The following is a 24135-nucleotide window of genomic DNA, read 5'->3' on the forward strand; positions in this document are numbered from 1 at the left end:
TGCCATTTGGCGAAGGAGGAAATTATTTGTGCCCCTTGTGTTTTAAGACCATTGCAATGCTCCGAAAAAGCATCTATACGTAATCCTGACCAACTCAGTGGCTCTTTATGGTGAATTACTATTTTGTCATATAATTAAAAGGACTTACGTACAAAGTATACCTTCTCCACTGAATGAGCTACCCCTCGTGGACATGATTATCAAAGGCACAAACCTCCCTGCTTTTTTAAAAGAGTGGAGTGACTCTGACCTATTTTGTTCACACTGTTGTATTTATGGTGAAGTATAAACAAATAGCAGATTGAAAGTTCCCTTAAAAACTTTACACAACTTGTTTTCAGTTTCTCTTAAATATACATGACTAGACCTTTAAACCAAGCTGCGAATTTTGCTAACCACCATTTTTTATCAACAACATGTAGAATGGGGAAATCTGTTCATTTTGATTTCTTTCAATTTCCCTGCAAATCTCAAGTTCTCCACATTTTAGCAACAGTTTGCAACTTTTTAAAAGTGACATGAAAATTCCTCAGCCTTTTATTGTGCCCTTCTTCAAATACAGCCATGTTTAATGCACTTTTGCCTAATATACATATTTTGCAAGCAACACTACAGTCTTGTATGTTATTGTCACAAACATATGCCTTGTAATGCACACTTTCCCTTAATATATGCATTTTTGTACATATTTGGTTGGAGAAGTGCATCACAAAATTTGGAGAAGTGGATCATTGCATTTCTGCCCATGTATTGTTTCTCTCCCATCCCTTAGTCAGCATAGCAGGAATGACCACCATATGAAGCTTTTTCCAACTACTCATAGAATGGCATCTTCTGTCTGATACCAGAAGGAATGGGACAGTCTCTGGTCCAAATTCTCCAGGAAAAAACCGCCATACTAATACAAATTTATTCCTTGTACAAATCTAGTGAAAATTTCATTAATGAATTAATTAATTATTAAACACATGGAGTGTGAATTTAACCTATGAAGTAGAAGCAAAGTAGCCAAGTTTTCAATTCATCCCATTTTTTCTAGAGAAAGAAAGTGTACAAATCCAAAACACGCTTACTATGTTCGTGTTGTTAACACATTGTTTAATGCATTGAAAGACTGGAAGGAGCTTTGTAGAAATAAGTGGCACTTTAAGAGGGCTAGATATAATGAACATTTAATTGTTCATAATGTAATCTAATAAGCTTGAAACCTAATAATAAAGAAAATTGCTTTGAATCAGGATATTATTAGCTGGGCTAGATGAGAAAAGAGCTTTGCAAATTGATCCTGGAATGACTAACCAACAGTTCATGGATGTGAACTGGATATGACATTTCCTGTAATAAAAAGGAACTTAATAATTACCTTTGATGAGCCTCTTCTATGGAATACTGGTTCCAAGTTTAGTGAGGAACATTGTATCCAATGGGGAACAGATCACAGAATCATAGAATTGTAGAGTTGGGAGGAACCTGAAGGGTCATCTAGCCCAACCCCCTGCAATGCAGGAATAATTAGAAAGAAGAATAGAATTACTGTATTGCATAAACTGATTTTTCTTTTCAGCAAAGAGCTTTACTTTTGGATGGCTTTGAAACTGAAAAGGAGGGTTAAAAGATCAGCTTAGGGCTTATCCACACGTACCTTTTGCTGTGTACTTTCCAGGCACACACTGGAAAACTTGCTCTTTAAATATCAAGTGCAACAAACAGCAGTTTGGGTGTTCTGGTCTAATTCAGTGGTAAAGAGTGGGTTTTCACAGGGAAAGCTCAGGAGCAAAAAAAAAGGAGCTTTAAAGCACGGACCATGCATGGAGGAAATGAACTGTGGATAAGCCCTTAATAACAATTCAGAACTGATTAAATAGTTTAAAATATAAGTTTATGGGTGTGTAGCCTCCATAAACAAATGGTGAACTTAGGTTGGCTCTCAAGGGTTGTAAATGCCCTTGTTCTATTCTTGCCTGCTGGCCATTTCCTCAAGTCCCTGACAGCAGGTAGCAGCTCTACACGGGTATGGCTTTATTTGGATGAGAAAACACTGAAACTTACAAGGTTTCCTCCCTAATATCTTTTTTAAAAAACAAAGTAAAACATATGTAGAGACAAATAGCAGACACTCCTACAAGGCACCAGAAACACTGTCCCATGTCAGATCCCCAGAGGGAAACCCTGTACCATCATGGTGCCAGTCTCCTCCAAGACTGTTTGCAAGCGCGCCATATTGCTGCCACATACATCTTACATCTGCCTCTTCCTTGGCTCTCTGTATGTCTATGCCACCTCTTCTGACACATCAAGTCAACAGGCTACCAGTATCACAGCCCTGCACTACAATATCTGATTCTGTTACTTTTCCACTTATATCCTATGACTGTACTGTTCCAACCTGTATTATCCAAATATATTTAGCAATTTTGACATCAGAACACTGTATAATTTGTTATGGTTTATCTTATTACTTTTATATGGAAAGATAGTCGTGGTTCATATGAATCCAGGAATTTTATTCCCTGATCTAAGATCTCACACCTGGGGTGAGCTTATTACTCATTTCTTATAAAATAAGTAATTCAACTCTGCCTGTTCAGAATTTGGAAGACTCTCTGCTAACACGCAAGCTCCCATCCCACCACAAACCTGGAATGGATTGAAGCCAGACTCACAAGGAAGAGTTACTGGTACTTTATTTATTTATCTTATTTTCCACTTGCCCTTCCTCAAAGGATTTCAACGTAGCATATATGGTCTAATCCCATTTCATCCTCACAAAATCTCTGAATCTCTCTTGACAAGAAGAAGGGGAGGGGACAAATTAGTCATGATAGAAATATAATCAGATAAAAACAATAGAAGGAAAAAGCCAACCAACAAGTTCCTCCTTCCCCAGGTGTGTGACTTCAATTCACTTTAGTTTTGTTTTTTAGCTGTTGACATGGAGCCTTCAGAATTCTAAACCGGTAGAGCTGGTAAAAATAATAATATACAGCCCAGATCTTAGAGTTCTTCCTTCTTTCTACAACAATGAAAATGGCAAATAGGGCAATTTCCCAATGGCACTTGCTCTTGATGAGATTTTAGGTTTCCGTCCTATACCCAGTTACTTACTAAGTTTCATTGAACTCTGTGGGACTTCCTTCTGAGTCAGCACTTAAAGGATAGTGCTGCTACTGGCTGGAAAGGACTCATTTATTCAGGTTGGATCCAAACAATTGTAATCATACATCTACTGGCAGAATGAGGCTTTACTGCCTCTTGCTGCAGTTTTATTCACCTTCAAAAATTCATTTTTGACAAGTGGAAAACCCTCCAGCCAGAATAACATGTGATTTGCAGCTGAGAAGAAATACACAGAAATCAGGGGGACACCCTCCACACCTTACAAAGTTTAAGTACTTTCCTCTTGCATAAGTAGGTGTCTTGGACCCAACCCTGTATTTGAGGATCAGAAATTAATCATTTTGATAGGCTTGGTTGGCTTAATTTTGTACTCCATTGCAGGATGTAGTTTGGATCATGTAGTTTTGGTCAACTTGAACTGTAGACAGTTTGCTGCAATGCACCTTACCTATTCTCTATCAGTGGCACTCTGATAGAGTAGTAGTAGTAGTAATAATAATAATAATAGGTTAACGCAGGAAAATATCTACATTGGATCAAAAGACTCAACTTCTTGATGTTTGGGTTTCCCCATGGCCCTCTGACTCTAAGAAGATGAACTTACACAAATAAGGAATGAGCAGTTATTCTAGTATAAACTAGAATGTATCACTTAATTTAATCATACAGATGACAGAGTAACCCAAAATAGCTGTGGCAAGCCATCACTAGAGTACTGGCCATGATAATTACTATTGGCAATGCAAATCTTTTACAAGTCAATTACATATGTTAGAATGCCAAGCTCCTTTACATATGCATATGTTTTTGCCTATGGCATTATCACACCGCTAATATAGCATAATTCAATTTTAGTGTTATTCAATAAAATAGAAATAACTAGAACTTTTTTTCTTTTTTGGTAAAGGCTTCAGAGAAATACATAATGAGTAACTTGCTAATAGAGCTGTAATTAAGATCCTTTGCAAACAATGGTTAATACATAATTTCAGCCTGACTTAATGGCATATAAGATCTCCATATCTTCTTTATGTGCCACTGTACTACTTTGAATATTACTGCAATTATATCAGTAAGATGCTGCTATACAGATCTTCTGGGCTTGTGTCAACAATCCTGGGGAAAAGGGAATCTGGTTGCAGTTGAATCGTCCCACGCTCCCAATATTAATGGCACACACCAGTCACTGAGTTTCATGATGACAAAGCTGTCCACATTAGGCATGCATAGATGGAGCCAAAACACACACAGCTATGTCAGAAGCAAGACAGCAGTAAATCACATGGTGCAGGTTGGAATTAACTATTAGCAAAAACACAATCTGCACAGGAATGTCAGACTGGCACGGGGGGGCAGTGGTTTATGGGTTTTGGTGCCACCCGTGTGGCAGCAGCCAAGTCAGGGGGAAGTGGAAGGGTCAGAGCAGTCAAAGACAGAGGTGGGGGCACAAAACCTGTCAGAAGAGGAGGAAGAGGCTGCTCAGGTGAGAGACAGGGCAGCTGAATCCCCACCACTCCCTGCCCCACTGTCCTCTTGAACCAGAAGGGGCTTGAAGAAGGAAGAGCAGTGACAAATTCCATGCAGAAGTTTCAGGGATTAATTGTTAAACCACTCTGAGAATTGTAGGTCTGTGAGGGGTGTAGGGGGGGTCTCCTATTTAATTGATTGATATCCTGCACTTCTTCCCAAAGAAGCCCAGGGTGGCAGGCACCCTAACAACTCTCAGCACCCTTAACAAACTACAGTTCCAAGATTTGTTGGGGGAAGCCATGTTAAAATAGTATCATAGTGCCTTAAATGTATAGTCTGGATGTGACTGCAGACCGTCAGTAACCACTCTTTTGAACGACAAACCCACAAAGAGGGAGGGGCAACACCTAGGCAACTTATTTGGGCTGTATAATAAACATGCCAGCACTCCTCCTTTAGTTGGAAGAACTGAACAATATCCATCTTGCAGGAGGGACCTTTTGCTAGGGCAACGTGAAGAAGGGGGAACTATGACAAGCAACAAGGGAAGCCACAACCTCACTTCGGCAACAGCTAAAGTTGGCAGATGACTTGATAAAGCATTGGGATGGGAAACAGACAAATCAGGTTTTGGTCCTGTCAAGGGAATACTGTAGCAGAATTAAGGGCAATCCCACTTTATATCTGATGCAGGGGACAGGGGACAGGCATGGCTAGAACACATATAGTCAAAGGAAGCTCCCTATATCTGTCAATGTAGCCACAGCAGCCTTTGACATCCTTCAAGCTGGAGCTAGGGAGAGCACAAATGGACCATCAGAGTCCTGGCATCTTCAACATGAGCTCTTTACTTCAGCAAATCCAATTAATCCGTTTTGTAGGATTCCTAACCATCAGGGAGAAGACCAACCTGCTCTGTTTTAAAGTGTAACCTTATTAAGAATAAAGAACAATGCAAGCATTATATAGACAAAACTGGAAAAATGTCACAGGCACCACAGAATACCCAGTTCACAGAATAAAAGCTCATGCCCCATAAAAAGGGAAAACACCTATACATCCACTAAAAACAAATTAAACAAACAAAAAAAGAAGGTATAGTCCCCACCCAAACCAACAGATTCCTAAGAAAACCCAACATGATAGCATTTGATTTCAAGAAATGTTTTTGTCCAAATGCTGAGAACAAAAAGCAACACAAATTTAGTCAAAGACATGCAAGTAGACATAAAGGGATGCTAAAAAAGAATTTGAGAAGTACATTGCTAAAAACATAGAGACCAAAAACCAAAAAATAATTTATCGTTAAAAAATCATTAAAATCAGAAGTTGGACCTTTGGAAACAAAGGAGTGCTAAAAGAGGATAAAGCAAGTGCAGAAAAGGTGCATGATTTATTCGTACAATAGCAGTGTATAATATTGTACATGGTGCAGAGAAAGTGGTTAGAGTAAAGCTTTTCTCCCTCATAACACCAGAACACTGCAGAAACAATTGTGTCACTAACATTTCACTTCATTTCAAGCTGCTGACTCAGAAAGAATTCTTTTCACATTTCAGATGCATGCTTACTTCCTTCCCAAACTGCAGGCTTTAGATTTACTTTATCTTGTTTTCTAATAAGTACTGAGGTTGAGAAAGCACGTCCATGGACACGAAAGCTTTTACTACTTAAATGTGGTACATTGTTCTGGGAGCAATTTTATTCCCCCTTCCAAATATTAATGTCCCCCCCCCCCCCCGTGTGTGTGTGTTTGTGTGTGATGAAGCATCAGCTCCTGCGTTATGCTGATGGGGGCGCTGCACTGCAGCAGGGGCTAACCTCCAGCCAAGCAGGTGGGAAGGTTTGACAGCAGCCCTCCTATGGGCAGTAGCTGGCCTAGCAGCCCAAATCAGAGCGCTGCGGGGGCAAGGCTGGGCCAACCCAGGATTTGCTGGATTTTTTCCTGGCTCATTTGTCAGGTGAAGAGCCCAAGCCAGGCTCCTCTACTGCACCAGCCTGCAGCTGACAATCACCCAGAGGGGAAAACATTCCAAGAAAACCACTCCACTTTCCAGCCTGACCAGGAGAAGCTAGCAGGGCTTCAGATGCAGTGGTGGCTCTGCCTCTCCAATCATCCTCTGGGCAGGGTTAGGATTGTTCTGCCCACACAAGAAAAACCAGAAAGTATAGCACAAATGCTGTAGCCAGCCAGTGTTCCTTAGCCTTGTCAGTATCATCTGTGCGTTGTGTTAAAAACCACCTGTGCTGACATAGCAAAGGACCTTCAGCACCCAATTCTGCATAAGACCTGCTGCAATGGAGCTCCCTGCCCCACATAACCAGCATAATACTCCTACAACAAATCACATGGGCTTCAGTGCCAGCCCAAAGACTGTCAGCTGACAGGCACCACATGCCAACTGGAACCTACATTGCTCTATAAACCTGTAACGTTCAAGGCAGCTTCTGAGTCTGAGCAGTTTGCTTTGATGAGTAGCTGACCTGTCCAGTACCTGATCAGCATCCTGCTCTAAACTGTGCACAGACCTGGAACACTTGTTGCAACCTCTAGGCTTGGTTGTGTGTATTATGTATGCATTTGTGTACGTGTTTCCTTATTCCTCTAAGGAAGTGGAAAGTAACAAATTATTATGAAATGTCGTTGTCTTTATTTTTCTTATTTCTTATTTTGATATACCATCCCTCATTCAAAGATCTCAGGGCAGTTCACAAGATAAAAGCACAGAATAAAAGCATAAATAGTTAGAACAAAAGCAAAACAAAACAATAACCCCTCTTCCCACAAACACATTCAAAAGGCCATAAAGTATTAATCATCCAAAGGCCTGGTTGAAGAGGAACGTTTTCAGCTGGTGCCTAAAGATGTATAATGTAGGCACCAGACGAACCTCCCTGAGGAGAGAAAAGGCCCATTCTCGTGTTGCTACCCTCCGGACCTCTTGTGAAGGAGGCACACAAAGAAGGGCCTCAGATGAGGATCACAGAGCCCGGGGTTGGTTTATATGGGAAGAGCTGGTCCTTGAGGTCTTTTAATGTTGCCAGTCAGGAGAGATTCAAAGACATACAATCTCTGTACTTGCTTTAAGTTCAAACATTATCTAAGAAGCATTCACCGTCATAAAGTACAAACCAGGAGCCTCAGTGACAAAGAGCTGTTTTATCTTTTAATATTAAGTAAGAGGCAGCTATTAAATGAACAAATTAATCTTTCCTTTCAATTAGTCATACTTTGATGTTTGGAATCCAGTGTTCGTACAATTATACTGGATTTAGTTGCATATAGCCGTAATAGTAAGAGTTTCATGTGGTTACCAGGCTCCCTTGTAACTTTCCACACCCAGTAAATTCACTGAAACGATATGCAGGAAGATTGCCTGCATTCAACATTTGAATTTCTTCTCATAAAGGCAATGAAAGGAGAAATTCAAAATGTGCTGTGTGGCTTTATAAAAAAAAGGAGCAAAAACATTAAATATAGGCCTCATTGCTTTGGTTCAGTAACCTGTGATGGAATGACTTCTCACATGCCTTGCTTATTTACAAAAAGTTATCCAAGTATCTGTTGTAAAATTTGTTGATTTCGTAAAGACCTTGGGCAGAGTCTGAGATAACATTCTGAAAGCAAGCTTAGTGCCTCCTTTGCAGTACTTTTAAAATGACATTTAGAATGGAAATGGAACTTTTCCAATGACTCGCCCACTGAAAATTTGTACCTGTACACCAGTCACCAACAGGTCCGTAGCTAGGGGGTGGTGAGGTGGGCCCCCACCAGGGGTGCAGGCAAGGGGTGGGTGCAAAATTGGCTAAAAATGTCCATAAATATGTCTATAAATAAAAATATTGATTATTGCCTCATAAGAAAAGGTTTTAAATGGAGGGTGAATTGAATGGGTAGAGGAGGAGGGGTTGAAGGAGAGGCGGAAAGAAGAGTTAATTTGTCCGTGGTTAGGGGGCACAATCTGGACAGTTCTGCCAGGGGCGCAAGATCACCTAGCTAAGTCTCTGGTCACCAAGACCTCTCATTAACTCCAACCTCTAGAATAATCTGTCTAGCTAGCTCAACAACTAAGAACCTGTCTTACTTCACAGTGCAGAAAACTCTCAAGATTCTCCACTCCTTTGCCCCTTTCCTTCCCACACACTTTACAACACTTTATGGAGGGTGCACGAGTACATGGGGGTGCTTGCAAAAATACAGTAGATAGTATTATTCTGAATCTGCAGTTTTGGAAAGAAAAAGCACCTGTGTATTGGGAATGTGAGATTATTTCTGGGCTGCCAACTTGGCCTCATAATTTATGTTTTAAAATTGGAGACCATTAAGAAGACCCTGGCAGCCATTACTAGCAAAGGATGTGAAAACAGGATGCAAGACTAGATGGGCCTTTAGCCTGGTCCAGCAGGGCTCTTCTTAGGTTGTTGTGACCACCATCTCCTGGCTTGCTTTCCTAGCCACAAATAAACAACTCATATTGTTGTAAACCACTTTGAGGGTTTTTTTTAAACAATCAAGTGGTATATAAATTTTATGAAAGAAATAAAATTGCCTGCATACCTTCAAGCACATTTTTTACTATTCGGTTGTCACTGCTTGAAGTCTGTCCAGATAATAGCGGACAAAGGACAAGACAAGCTGTGACAGTTGCTTTGAAGTCAAACCAATCTAAGCAGTCACACACACACACACACACACACACACACACATATATACACAAGCTTGCCACAGATGAGTCAGTATCCAGGCTGCGGCATCTTCATCTAACTAAACTGACCATAATTTATAATGGCTTTGCTAAGACGCATTCCTCAGAATGCAATGGGAACAAGGAAGAAATGCTGCAGTTGCTGCGGCTGCCATACCTCCCAACACTGGAGTGAGGGAAATCAGGACACAACTTCAATAGAAGCTACCCCCCTTCTCTCACTGTGGCTCTGTCCCATCTCACAGACACTGCCCACCCGCTCAGCTCCCTCCCTCTGACCTTTGCCCATCACCTTTGCCCGCCTCCACTGCTACAACTGCCTTTGCCACTGTGGCCTCCGCAGCCGCCACCACCACAGCTACCGCTGTTGCCATAATCAAAGCTGCAGCCTCCACCTCCAACATACTTCCAGAATCTGGCACCACTTTCTCCAGAGAACTCAAAAACCTACATAATTCCATCAGTCTCTGAGAGAAGATCAGGTCAACACAGGCTGTAGCTCATAGTGATTTGTCTTTTTACCACATATTGATCTGACCATCATACGGAAACGATATTAATACCCACATCCAGGGAAAGACCCGTTTCTTGGCTGAATATTAAATCCAAGATGTGCCCTGAATCCATGCATTAGAATCTATGACAGTTTCTGTAGAGAGTGTGGATGTAGATTGTAGTGGATAAGGGTGTGAAGTGTGAGCAGAGAAGTCTGTGGTTCAAACCTCACGTGAGTCACAAGCTCACTAGCTAGTCTTAGTCAAGTTTCTATTTGCTTAGCTTGAGCCTGCCTTCGATAGCATGGGGATAATCGTATTGGGCAACCACACAGAGCTGGTGTAAAAATAGAAGTAGTAATGCATATAATGTCCTCTGAAATGCACTACATAAATACAGAGCATGATTATACTGATACAGTGGCGTAGCGTGGGTTGTCAGCACCCGGGGCAAGGCAAGTAATTTGCGCCCCCTAACCCATGGATTTGTGCCCCCAACCCATGGATTTGCGCCCCCTAACCCTACCCCTAACCCCCAATTGTTGCGCCCGGTGCGGCCGCCCCCCCTGCACCCCCCACGCTATGCCACTGTACTGATATAGACTTTTGGGGGGGGATTACTTCCTATCTGAATTGCATTGTGAGCCTATTTGGTAGATTACATGATGAATGTTGGGTTCAACTTAATATGTGTGGATGGCCACCTGTTGTGTGTGATCTGGTTGAGATTCCTGCATTGCAGGGGATTGGACTGGATGATGCTCGAGGTCCCTTCCAACTCTACAATTCTATGAGTGAGAATATTTAGGAAGATGCCAATTGGTGTTCCAAATTTTGGTTAATTAACCATCTGTGACAAACCCTGGAATCGGATAATACCATTTCCTTCATGTTTTTCTGCAGTTACATACAAGACCTTGAAGTACAGACTGTACTGGCTGTCAGGGTTAAAAGGAAAGTCACTCCTGGGAAAAACCACTGTTGCGTTCCATACTTTGATATGCCAATATGAGGATCAGAACAGGAAGCCCAGGGTTAACAACATAGGATCAGCAGAGACTTCGGGAATCAGTTCAAGCATGAAGTATGTTGAGCAACATTCAATGAATCAAACCAAGGTACTCATGCGATTTCTGAAAGCAGGCATTGTGACGTCATTCTTTAAAGGTTGTGGGTGGAGTATCTTTTTAAAAAAAACTATTTGGGGCATGAAAAAAGATGTGGAAAAACAGGAAATGTGAACCCCTTCTGCTTCCCGTCTACTACTCATTTGCCTACCCACTGTGTGAAACTGCATCTTTCCGTCATCATCATCAAAGCAACAATATAATAAACAGGAAAATAATAATTAAAAGTAAAAAAAAATTAATGACTATTGGATACAAGCCTCCATTCTGTCCTTTGCTGCTTGTACCTTCATGTTATGACTCAGACTTCAGAGGGAGTGAGTGGGTTTGACATTCTAAGCCCAGTTCACACCATCTGTAAACAAGTCATGTGCACAGAAAACTCTGGATAGCTGTAGTAGAAGCCAATTCCAGCAGCTCCCAGCTGCCTAATCAGCAGCATCTTTTTCTTCACATTTCTCCTTCTCTCAAGGAGGGTGCAAAGCAGGGCTGGAACTTCAGAAGGTTTTCAGCCTGGAGAGAGTCCTGAGGGCCAGACAGAGGTGTGGAGGGCTGGATTCCCCCTCCCCCCCCAGGCCTGAGGTTCCCCATCCCTGCCACAGAAGTTAGCAGATGGTCCCTCTTTCTAGTGTCTTGCAATCGATTAACTCAGAGAGGTGAATACAGTTTCCATCTGTCAACCTGGAGAGCCATAAGACAAATGGATTCAGACATGAATCTCCTGAGCTACATATGTCAGCAGAAACTCAGGTGCTTCATTATGTTCCAATGTTCCTACATGCTTTCATATAAAAACTATAATTGAGCTATGAGAAAAAGGGTTGCAAATCTGTCAAAGATAGGTGATTTACAGCATACCACCACTGAATCTGGAATTTTTAAAGAAAAACAACATACAATTTAATAGTGATTTCTTCATTGCTGTCATTAGGAAATAAGTTGTCATTAGGAAAGATCTATATTAAGTATGTGTTGAAATACGGTACACACTTTCTACCAGACTGACGGTCAATTGAGTATTTTGTTTTTTACCAGTGCATTAAAATTACATGAAAGGTAAGAAGCATACTAACACAGCAAATATTTTGGGCCAAAGGGTGTTAGGCGTGGCTGAATGAAAGTCAGTTGAAAAACACTAGCAATTTTTGTTTTTACTATTGCAGTAAAACAGGTTTTACTGTATCTGAAGCAAGCTTCGACTGAAGACTGTTATGGAATCATCTGGCCATATAAATGTTACCAAAATTAGAGCAGTAAGTTACCACTGCTGGGGCAGCATGGGATACTTTTCAGTGAAACGTGAGAAATACTTGCTCTTATCCATAACATTCATTCGTTAAGGGATTAATAAATGATAGACTTACCCTGTATATCCACTATACTTTTAAAGCACATTCAAAACACATCATCATTTGTTAAGGGCTCCTGGAAATTGTAACTCTGTCTGTCGTGAGGTGTAAACTACAATACCCAGAATTCTTTGAGGGAGTAAATGTGCTTTGAATGTGCTTAAAGGAACAGTGTGTACACAGGCCTAGGCTGCAATCCTAACCCCACTTATCTCGGAGCAAGGCCCATGAATTCAATAGAACTTGCTTCTGTGTAGACACAACTAGCATTGCAACTGGATCACAGATGAGCATAAACATGTTGATTCATAAGCAAACCCCTATGAGTTCAGTACCACTTACTTATATGAGCAAACTTAACAGGGGATATTGAGATTATCAATCATTTAAAATGAAAGCGCTCTGTTATAGTTTATCAGCAAGAGTATATATATATGTGTGGATCTATGTAATTAAGATTGCGTCAGGGGGAGGTTTGCCAGGCCCTCACACAGAGATCCTGACTTGTCCTTTTAAATGCTTCAAGGCAGTGGGTGAGTTTGCACCTGTTGTGCTCCTCATTCCATTCCCCCACCTGCTCACCCAACCCTTTCTGTCCCTTCACCCATCTCACTCTCTGCCGGCAAGGTGCCTTTGGGAGTGACTGGATCTGTGCATATATTACCAAGTGGAATTCACAGTGGCTGCATAAGCACTTAAAAGAGACAGTCATTTGGACAAGAAACCAATGATTCTGATCTGAAAAGGCAAACCAACACATTCATCCATACGTTATGATTTTAGCGACTCAGGGTATGGCAACAATAAATGGGGTTCTTTAGGGCAAGCCAATCATCATCAATATTTTGCAATGGAGACCTATTAAATGAGGAAAAAATGTGTGAAAATACATGAATGCTACATGCAAAATGATTTGAACCAATATACAGAGAGACACACTAAAGGTAGGTGTAGACTATCTAAAATGCATAGAGATAGAGTTACAATTTTGGGGTATATGTGTGGATACTGAATAGGATAGCCAGATGAAAAAGAGGGCAGGGCTCTGGCACCTTTAATAATTGTGAAGATATGAGGATTTCATCAACATTTAGTTTAAGCTACAATATAATAAACTTTTTTTGCTGTGAAAATGAAGTGGTGGAAAAAGCATGATAGGAGATATATATATATATAAAATATTTTTTGTAACGAATATGTGACCCAAACCACAGCCATCCTTTGAAATTCATAATTATTCAATTTTGCAATGGCATTCTCCAACCAAACACTGTTTACAAAAATGAATATATTGGGAAAGGCTATTAAAGTGAACACATTACTGCAAATATCATACAAAAGTGCATTGCAGTAGGGAGAATTGCTTGCATAAATGTAAAACCTGAATACAAAAAGTTGTTTATTGGGAGAAATGTGCTGTATTTTCTTGAAAAAAAATTTAAATGCAAATTGTTGCAGAAATGTGGAGGGCTGAATTGAAGATTGGAAAAAGAAGAAACCGAGAGAACTAAAATTGACAGATCCATCCATTTGGGAGTAAATTGCATTTCACTTGCTGGGACTTCTGAGTTGGTAAGTACTGTATGAGATTGCTCTGTATAGCATGTTTCTGAGAATGTGTAAAACAAAACAAAACAAAACAAAACAAAACAAAACAAAACAAAACAAAACAAAACAAAACAAAACAAAACAAAACAAAACAAAACAAAACAAAACTGTAATTCAGACACACTTACCTGGGCATGAATTGCTTTAAACTTAATGGCATTTACTTCTGAGTAGGCATGTAAAGGACTGCAGTGTAAGAGTATGACACAAAACCGCTGCACTGATAAGGAGTACCAAAAAAGGCCACTGCACTAACAAGAAGTTCCATTTCTCCCCTCACTATCACTGCAGGCATCGGAGCCCCAGCAAAGCCCACGCAAACTTTGAAAACAGGGTAGCTTGCAACCGCGTATCTGCCAAGGCTCTAGCAACTGGTTGGAGTAGCAGTAGTTGCTCTTAACCAGAAACTGCAAGTCTCGACTGCTCCAAATCATTTAAGTTGTTTACTAACTTAATGTCCTCTTGTGCAGCTAGTTCAGTAGTGTTTTCAATGCAATTAAAATATGTGGGATCAAAGATGAAACAGAAGATCATTAGTAAGGATGTTTCCCACAACTGCAGCAATGATTTGTTTGTTTATAACTTTTAAAATAGCATGGACATGTAGGATCAGTTCCAGTTTCAAATAGTTGATACAGTATTAACATTCCTTCCTAACTCATAGAAAATGCAGCACTTAAGCAACAATATGCAATGTTTCTGCAACTGTGTCATAATCTGAAATGACTCTCAACAGAAGCACAAACTCCTCGTTTTTTTTAAAGCTGGAAATTGTGCCTGTGAGTTTATCTAAGTACAGTGGTACCTCGGGTTACAGACGCTTCAGGTTACAGACTCTGCTAACCCAGAAATAGTACCTCGGATTAAGAACTTTGCTTCAGGATGAGAACAGAAATTGCACAACGACAGCACGGCAACAGCGGTAGGCGCCATTAGCTAAAGTGGTACCTCAGGTTAAGAACAGTTTCAGGTTAAGAACAGACCTCCGGAATGAATTAAGTTCTTAACCTGAGATACCACTGTACGCATTTTGCTTTATAAGATTCACTTGGCAGTAGAGCCTAAGGAAGGGTTCCTAGGAGCAACCTCCATCGAGGGCTGACTGTTCACACCTATCCCAGTGTGCTGATTCTTCACCCAAGTAGAGATGCCCAGGTACAGGGAAAAGAACTTGCTGCATGTTCCTCCCTCTACTGGAAAACAAACCTTGCTACATGCAAGGACTGGTCCATCAACCTTGCCATCTGAAAAGACCATTCTTTCATCCTAGGAAACTGCTTGGCAGGAAACGAAAATATAGAATACATTTCCTAAGCAACTTATTTTGAAATCGTTCCAGAAAAACTAACACCCCTCCTAAAATCATTGGTTTAGGGGAATGTAACTTGCCCAAAGAGCTTGCTTTTAGTGGTGGGTGTTTTAAGTTGCAACCACTTTTGAAGTTACTCTAAGATCCAGTCATGTTTACAAGGCTCTCTCTTTCCCCTTTCTATGCACTTGGAGTTAGACTTTCATCACTAAATCATTTAATAAGTAACTCAAACATGAGTTTAAAACATAGTTTATAATAAAAACAACAACATGAAACTTCTGTGTGGGCTTTTCTTTGAAGATAGATCTCTGTGTTTTTTCAAAGTATTGTTATTGGGTGTTTCCAAACTGTTTGTCTAACATACCGATGCATTCAGGTTACACAATTAAAAGTGGATTTGGTGCGTTGGCTCAACAAACCCTCTTACATTAAAACAACAGCAGACTTTTGCAGTAAGGAAAGCGACAGGCAGTAGCTGATAACTAGTCAACAGTACTCCATTGACCTCCTGACAACTGAGTCACTACTAACTAGGAAGGCAGTGGGGAGGTCAGTGTGGTGCAAACACACCAACAGGAGCACCAGGCTGGCTCCGTCAGTGCATTTGCACCGTGCCAATCTCTCTACCACCTCATTCTTCTCCTTCCCAATAAGTCAGGAGGTCACGTTAATGCCACTGCCCGGCCATGCTGTCCATTATTGATGACAGGAAAATGCACTGGAAATTGTGGGGCCATAGTTTGACACAAGGCTGTGAATCCCTCAGAATGAATGCTTAGTAACAGCTGATGTCACAATTTCCTCACTATCACTGGAATGGATGTTAAATAAACAGGTCATCTGGAAGTGACCATGGTCATTAAACTTCAAGAGAGCAATACTATGTATGATTTCTAAAGTGTCCCAATGCATTTAACAGGACTTACATTCCAGTAAATGTGTTCAGGTTTGCAACCTTGCGGGAGTATCTATAGTAAATTTTCACTAGCAGTTTCAGACTGAATCAGACATGGGCTAGTATTTTTATTCTCATTCCCACCAACAAAGAAATTGTGGATTAATCTATACTAAGCATGCAGATCCTGTGACTCTCCGAATTCTGGTAGACTCCAGATCCCATCTGTCCCGGCTAGCATGGCTAATTGTCAGGCATGGTGGCAGATGTAATCCCACATGATATTGAATTTTAAATTTTTGTAATCTGCTCTGGGTGAAGGGTGGGTAATAAACTGAAACAGCAACATCTGGTTCCCCACCACTGATCTGAACATGACATTTTGTGTTACTCTTGAATGTCTAAACAAGTGGGGGCCATTATTTTACATCAATGAGCCTTTGATGGAGGGGAAATGGGGGGGGGGAATACAAAGCGGAAGTTATTTAATATGAATATGTTTTTACATACCAAAGAACTGCTCGACTGAACACAGTAACATTTATTTTTAATAGTCATAGAACTTGGTCAACTAGTTTTTACAATGTGGGAGGACATGTGGAAGTGACAGAAACACCCTGACACCTGGTGGTGACAAGGTATGGTTGCAACAGTGTAATATTTTAAGATAGGAAATCTGGAAGGGCCTTTCTAATGGGCATTCATGATGCATTGTGCTCATGTTGCTATTGCAGCTGCCACACATAATTCTACTTTCACTACCTTTTATGCCTAGAAATGTTTTGAGACTGCTCCATTTCCAACCTGTGCATATACCATAACTTCAAAATGGATGGCCATCTGTCATGGATGCTTTAGCAGAGATGCCTGCATTGCAGGGGTTTGGACTAGATGACCCTTGGGGTCCCTTCCAACTCTACAATTCTATGATTCCTTCTGAAATCCTGAAACTTTTATACAACAAATGGTGATTTATTTTTGTCCTGCTTTTGTTGCACTATAGCCACCCCCAGACAGCAATAATGTGGAAGCATTGCAGAAAAAACAAAAGCACCACCAAAGCACTATTATTGCAAAATAAATCCTCCACCACTGCACTATTATTGTGTCAAGACATCATTACAGAAAACAGCCACAAAAATCCCAATCTGGAAAGACCCTTCGTCTGCAACATTGTATCAGTATACTGCAGAAAGTACTACCTGCTTTTCTAAAATAAGGTTGGTCCCTAAATTCATGCAATAGTGTATATTCAGATTAGTATAAGGTTACTATGGGTATAAAAAACCCTGGACAACATTTTTACTATTTTTAGTTTGAATTTATTTGCAGAACGTTTGAATTTTGATGAACATGGCGTTGCAATTGCAGGGCTTTTCTCGAAATATTGCTAAGTCAAAAAGGTGGGTTCAATCTGTGTGACACTTATATGTTTAATAAACATCTATATTGCCTTTGAAGAATACAATTCTTCCCATAAAATGTGACAATAAAAGGCAGCAGGTAACTTTTAAAAACAGCTCAATAAAACAATCATATTATTAAAGCTAATGTTCTAGCATAAAAAATGCAGCATAATACACCAGCCACAATTAGTTTCTCTAAGCCAAAGTAAATACAATACAATAAAAGGTTTTAAGTTATTAAAACTATAACTTTTTTCTGTGTTTATACTTTCATGGATACGGTTCTCCAGAGACAGTGTTGGGGGGGGAGGGGAGCTCAGTACTGTAATGATCTTTTGCAACCCTATGAAAAATTGCAACACAGTCCTTTTAACTGGGTTCTGACCAGATTCTAGAAATGCTGTTTGCTGCCCAGTTAGGACGTTATGTGGCCTAGATTCTTTTTATTTATTTAAATTGAATAATAAAATCTCTAGCAGTTCTGGAGAAATAAAGGGGAATATGTTGACTAGGAGGGCTGCCAGGTTTAAGGATGTGCTGCCCAAAGGGCCCTCCAGGAACCCCCATTCTGCCCATGGCAGCTCTGCCACTGCCTCTGCCCCACTTTCTCCTTGAGTCAGTGGCGTCGCAAGGGGGGGCAGGGGGGCGGTGTGCCCCAGGTGCCATGTCTGGGGGGGGGGTGACGAGAAGGCACCCTGTGGGGTGCTCGCCCCGCCACCCCTGGGTGCGGCAGTGCAAGCAGCCATTGCACCGCCACAGCCGCATGTTGAGGGTCCTCTGTTCACGGCTGCAGCTGCGAGCAGAGGATCTCGCCACTGTCTGTACAGCATTCGAGCGGTGCCAGCGGTAAACTGCTACATACAACGCATGTGTGGTGCCGCACACATGTTGTACATATCGGTTTGCCACTGCTGCTGCCCGAGCACCGTACAGACGGCAGTGGGATCCCTCCGTCGCTGCAACAGCTGCAAGCGGAGAATCCCACTGCCACCACTGCAGTCACAAGCAGATGATCCCGCCACTGTCCATACGACGCGCGGGTGGCAAACTGCTACATACAATGGATGTGCGGTGTCGCACACAAGCACTGTACGTAGCAGCGCAACGCATGCACAGCTGGCGGTTTCCCCCACTCCAGGTGTTGGTTAGCCTTCGTTCGCTCCTGCCTCACTCAGCTTTCTCTCCCTCCCCCGCCTACCTGGTCTCTCTGTGCCTGCCTGCTACCATAAGCTTAACAGGCAACAGTAAAGAAAGTTTCCTTTTAGGTTCTCTCCCAAACCACCTATTTATTGAGCATTCATCCAGTTTTGCTTGTGGAATGCTTATACAGATGTTAGATTATATCTCTGTGGGGTTTTTTTTAACTAAGCATTTGTTCTGGTTAATGGAGAGTTTCTACAACAATGAGCATTCATCCTGATTTGCTTGCTAGGTGTTTATACCCCCCTCTTATCAATTGACACTTTCCTAACTGCCTGAAATGTGCTTCTTTTTAAAAAGTAGATTTGTTGCGCCAGGGCGACAGAACAGTTCAATCCACTTTAATTGCACAAGCTTAAATTACCTGGTATGTACTGACAGTCACTCGGGATGAGCCCCTTTCCTCATGTTGTGCTGGATAACGTGCTAAGTGAAGTGCCGGGTGGTGCTGGCTCAACCATGGCTTTGCTGAGTCTGCTGTAGCATGACTGAACACTAATTTAAAAAGACCAAACGAGATGCTCTGGTGACTGGTGTCAGCCTTAGCACACCCATACCAGGTGCTAATCCTGCACCTGTTTTCTGACATGCTGCTGCCCGTCACCATCTGCCACAGGCTCCGGCCTGTTTGGGGCTCTTGCAGGCTGCTGCCCTCCTTGTCAGCTGTGGCAAAGTTTGCTTTGTTTATTTGCTTTGCTCTTTAATTTTGATTTGGCCAGATCTAGCAAAGAAGTGTGGAACACTTTAATCTAGATTGGTTCTGTATTCAAAATATGACTCTATGTGTTATTAGCTCAGTGGTGAGGAATATGTGTTCGGCATACTCAAAGAGGCTATTAATTTGAGGAGAAAGAAACAGAAAGATTTTGTCTTACTTACTTCAGGCCTTGTACATATCAGGGAGGCATTCTAGCAAACATACAGATCTACACAACCAATTAGAGCATATGATAACTCATCAAACATCACACCTCTCTGACTGGTTGCTAAGCAGCACTTCCACCCACCTCTCTCTTGGCTTTCAAGTATTGGACTTTAGCACTTAAAGAATTAACGTTCAAGCTACAAACGGAATGATCCCTCCTGTACCAACACTTTGGCACTCTCCCTTCCTCTTCCCCCCTGCTTGGCCCTTTCTCTGCACTCTCTTTTTCTTTCCCTTCTCTCCAAATAGCTAATCTATATGCGCAATTGATTTTCCTTCAGTTATTAAATGGAACACTTAAACTCTAAAATGAGGAGCCATGGGACTTCTTTGGAAGCCACAGCCATGACCTGAGAGCCTTTCATCTCATCCCATTTGTGTGGTGACTTAGTGTGATGACAGACTGGTGAGAGAAATCTGTGCCTGATCAAATACACTATTTTCTTTCTAATCACATGCTACCTAGGACCTGAACCTCAGCACTGAGAGTAAGTTTTCTGGGACCAAGCCCTAGTTGAAGTGTAGCTCAAGGGCATCAAGGCAATCTTGACCTGAACCTGGAATACACCTGAGCACCAATGCTGGAGCCATTTATAGCTGTTTCCTCTTCAAGCACCTTTCTACACTGCATCTCATCTCTGCTTCTAATAAGAAGTGTTGTGCATTGTGGAGGCTGATTTAGCATGAGGGTGGAAGAGTGTCGTAGCTGGGTGCTGATGGATAGGTGGCCCTCTCTTTTGGTGGAACATAGGACTTTGCAACTATGATTTTCAGCATTGTGCCATACAAAATAGGCCTGCCTCAAGGTTCAATTTGTACAAGCGTTTGTCACAATATCCATTCATTTCAATGGGATGCAATAGCTTGGATTCCAAGATAACTTAATTTTCCTCATGGAATTAAAGTTTCTTGTCACGGGACTTCCGGGTTGGCGCCTCCGGCAATGGCGGAGTTCCTCCGATCGGGAGGAACTTGCTCCGTGGAAATCAGGGTCTGACCGCCACGGCGAAGGCGGAGACCCACTAAAATCACAGGCGGGAGAAGCTTGTGAACGTGGGATTCGGCTGGCACCCTTTGCGTCTCCCCTGCTCGTGGGGAAACCCAGTTTTGGGGAGCCGGAGCGACGTGGGGTGAGTGGCGCGGTGCTTCGCATTGACTGCTTTTTTCACGGAGGGAAGCCACATTGCTGTTGCCGGAGAGCGCTGACTTTTTCCTGTGGACAATTTGACTCTAAACAACTACCCGTGAGTAGAACGGAAAATTGGATTTACAAACGTCTTAATTTGGTACCGAAACGGGAAGGTTTCAAACAGGAAGTCCGCCTTTCCCTTTTGTAAATAGATTGAAGCAAAGAAGCTGCAAGCTAAGGTCTTGGAAAGCCTTATGTAAAGGATTAAACTTCCATCGATTAAAATCATTAACCCCCCCTTGGAAGCAGGAGAAGAGGGGGGAAATTTTGGATCGTGTAAGCCTGCAGGAGAGAGTGATAAAAATTAAATTACCACTGCTCTGAACCTGGAAACAGGCTGCCAGTAGATTGACGTTTTGGGAGAGTTCATTGACTGTGAATAAAACGTATGTTGACAGTTAGTTAAATAAGAGAAATATATTGTTTCCATTGCCCTCTTCTGCGTTTAAAAAGGAGGAAAAGTAACTGAAAATTGAAACTAACTTTACTTTTGGAACTGTGCTTGAAAGGATTGATACAAGTGGAGACTGTTTCCCTCTAGAGGGAGCTTTTGAAACTGTTACAAGAGTGGAGCTGGGGAATCTCCAGCTGCAGGATAAGAACTGTGAGAATCAAGGATTGACCTTGGACCATTTAAGAATGTCGACAGGAGAAGCCTTAGTGACTGCATTATGCAAGATAAGCTATTCGTTGGAACAGCTTCACAAGAAGACGGATGTTATGGCTACTAAAATTGATAACTTGGGACAAAAAATTGATTAATTTGGGACAAAAAGTGAGCACCAATACAGAAATTATTCAGGATTTGCTACAGGAATCTACTTTAGCAGAACAAAATGTGGAGAAGAAGAAGGAGAAAGTTGATGTTGTCGAACCTAAAGTAATACAAGTGGGAGCCTCAGCCTTACAGAGGCAAATTGAGGACTATAAGTTGAGGCCTTTTATGATTGAATCTAGAAAAAGTCAGATTTTGAGGATCGGAGCCCGGCCTGGACTGGAGAAGGAAAGCTGGAAAGATCCCTCCATGCAGGGATTAACTAACTTTTGGGAAATGGACTTGGGTCAGGAGGAGACTGGAGTTCTGGGGGCCTTTGGATTTGGAGGAATCTTGAAACATGTCCTGAAATACTTCATGGATTTTAGCTTTAACTATGGAAATTTGGCTGACCTGTCGAGAAGGAACAAAAGTATTGTTAGGTCGGAGTTTCCCCGAGATCTGCTCTATAGCATCAAAGAATATGAAGAAGACCTGCAGAAGGGACTTGGAAAAGAGTTAAGAGCCTCGGACATAAGATCTCCAGGTTGATGGACTGTATGGAGTTGACGGAAGTGACTGGCAGAGTCCGAGACCGGGGAGAGGAGATGGTGGAAGAAGATTGGAAAATTTAAAGTCTATATATAGAAATATTGTAAAATTAATGAGTGATAGAAAAATGTTGGAATGAAATTTTATGGCCTTAGTAGAAATGTTATAAGGAGTTAAGCTTAAATAAGTATACTAGTTTTAATGGAAATAAGATTAAAAATATGTTAAGACATTTATATGATAGAAAATAGAGAAAGATGGAAAGGAATTGCTGAAACAATTAATGGAAGTGGAATACAAAGAGGGAGGTGAGAGGAGGTCGATGAAACAAGGGAATGAAAGATAAGAGTATGGAAAAGGTATGATGTATGCTTTTAAATTGTTTTTGTTTTGTTTTGTTTATTGTGTTTAGTTTAATGTGTTAAGGTTGTGTTTTGTATTGTTTATATATTGTATTGTTTTCTCTTTTTTGTTTTCTTTCTCTTCTTTCTTTTTTGTAAGCTTTAAAAGTAATAAATATTATTATTATTTTTTTTAAAAAAAGTTTCTTGTCAAATCCTCCCTGCTGAAGCTACGTGAAAAGTCTCTCTGCAAAGTTAGGAGACCCACCCACCCTGCCAGACAGGCTCTTTGGGGGGAAGGAATGTAAAATTATCACTGAACTTTTCGTAGGATCCAAGCCAGAGTACCTAGCCCTTATTTTCATGTTGTTGCTGTTGTCCACAGATATAGACACATTGGATACATAGACTAATGGGTTATTTCCAGCCTCATTTTGACATTGACTTCTATGCTGCAATCCTACCTAATCTTCAGTTTGAAGATCTAAAGCAACTTCTGGTCTCTGCTGTGGCATACTGTTATTTTCAGTGCATTCTCATCTTTTAGATGCCTCCCTTTTATTTACTCGGCCTACCTGCTATAGTATAAATGAGCTTATGCCTCATTTATTATATTTGGAACCAGTCTGTCCAGTTTTCAAATGAATTTAGTTCCACCTAAGCTTCACAGAACCTCACCTTGAGTTTATAATTATATCTGGCATGTTCAAAGCAATGCAAATATCCTTCTATTGGAATCACATATGGGTAAAAGTACATACTTGTTGCTGCAAAAATGCTGGAGGTGACATTCTGCCAATGGTCTTTTTATCTCCTCAGAAGATCTATTAGATTGGCTCTCCAAGCTTTGCAGTATCTGTCAACATGAATTATGCTTTCAAACAATACTAATACAACTGTTAGCCTGGCATGGTATAGAAGTCAATGAAAAATCATGTCAATGAAAAATCTAAATTAAATAAGAGAATCTGGCTGTGTCAACTAATTTTATCCATTGAAGTAAAGTATTCCTACTCAACTGGCTTGTGCTCAACAAGTAGATATTTAACACTCCCAATGTAGGCAAGAAGGGGGGAAGTTTTGGCTGTGGCAGGAAGGCAATGATTTTTATATGAATGAATACTATTTGTTTGAACTTATTTGAAACCTTGCACAGAGTCTATTGGCCCAGTTTAAGAATGGCTAAATAATAAAGAGTTGAGATTGGTCCCTTCCAATTCTACAATCCTATGACTTTATGATTGTGTGCAGAAGTTTAAGGATTTCCCCCTTGAAAAACACTTTTCACCTGTATGCATCCAGCCCACCATCAAATGTACCCCGACCACAGATCACCCTCAGTGCATGTGGCTCTCAACAGACACGGTGGCCCACCTTTGTGTTAAAGTTACACAGGCTGTGGAGAGTTTGGAGTTGGCGCCAACACTAGCAGCAGGCCTAGCAGAGGCAACCCTGTATTTATGCTAAACTGCGGTTCTTCATAAAAGCCGCCATCTCGTTGGCAATGCGGAGCCCTTCACTCTCTTGGAATCTACCGCCCCCTGCAGGGAGAACTCGGCAAAAGCAAGCGGCCCATCCGACGCGCGCCTTTGCGTGACGCCATTTGCCGAAGCCACAAGAGAGGAGCCTTTGTCTCGTCGTCACTTCCGGTTCGCTAAGCTGCTGAAATTGGCGAGAGCGTCGGGCTGCC

At 41.4% G+C, this 24135-nt stretch overlaps 1 long non-coding RNA gene across 3 annotated transcripts; it reads right to left on the bottom strand.

The window, feature by feature from the left end:
• Positions 1-980: 980 nt before the first annotated feature.
• LOC307213674 lies at positions 981-24043 on the bottom strand. 3 transcript variants are annotated; one of them, XR_013837624.1, is made up of 3 exons: positions 23820-24043; positions 23207-23301; positions 981-1495 (listed from the first exon to the last, which is right to left on the bottom strand). It is a non-coding gene; the product is annotated as an uncharacterized lncRNA (long non-coding RNA). The 3 variants fall into 3 exon arrangements; XR_013837625.1 differs by lacking the exon at positions 981-1495 and adding an exon at positions 13684-13872; XR_013837626.1 differs by lacking the exon at positions 981-1495 and adding an exon at positions 13684-13872 and having other exon boundaries at positions 23734-24043.
• Between the last annotated feature and the right edge of the window lie 92 nt (positions 24044-24135).

This window comes from Podarcis cretensis (assembly GCF_951804945.1).
Source record: "Podarcis cretensis genome assembly, chromosome: 3".
Classification (NCBI taxonomy): domain Eukaryota; kingdom Metazoa; phylum Chordata; class Lepidosauria; order Squamata; family Lacertidae; genus Podarcis; species Podarcis cretensis.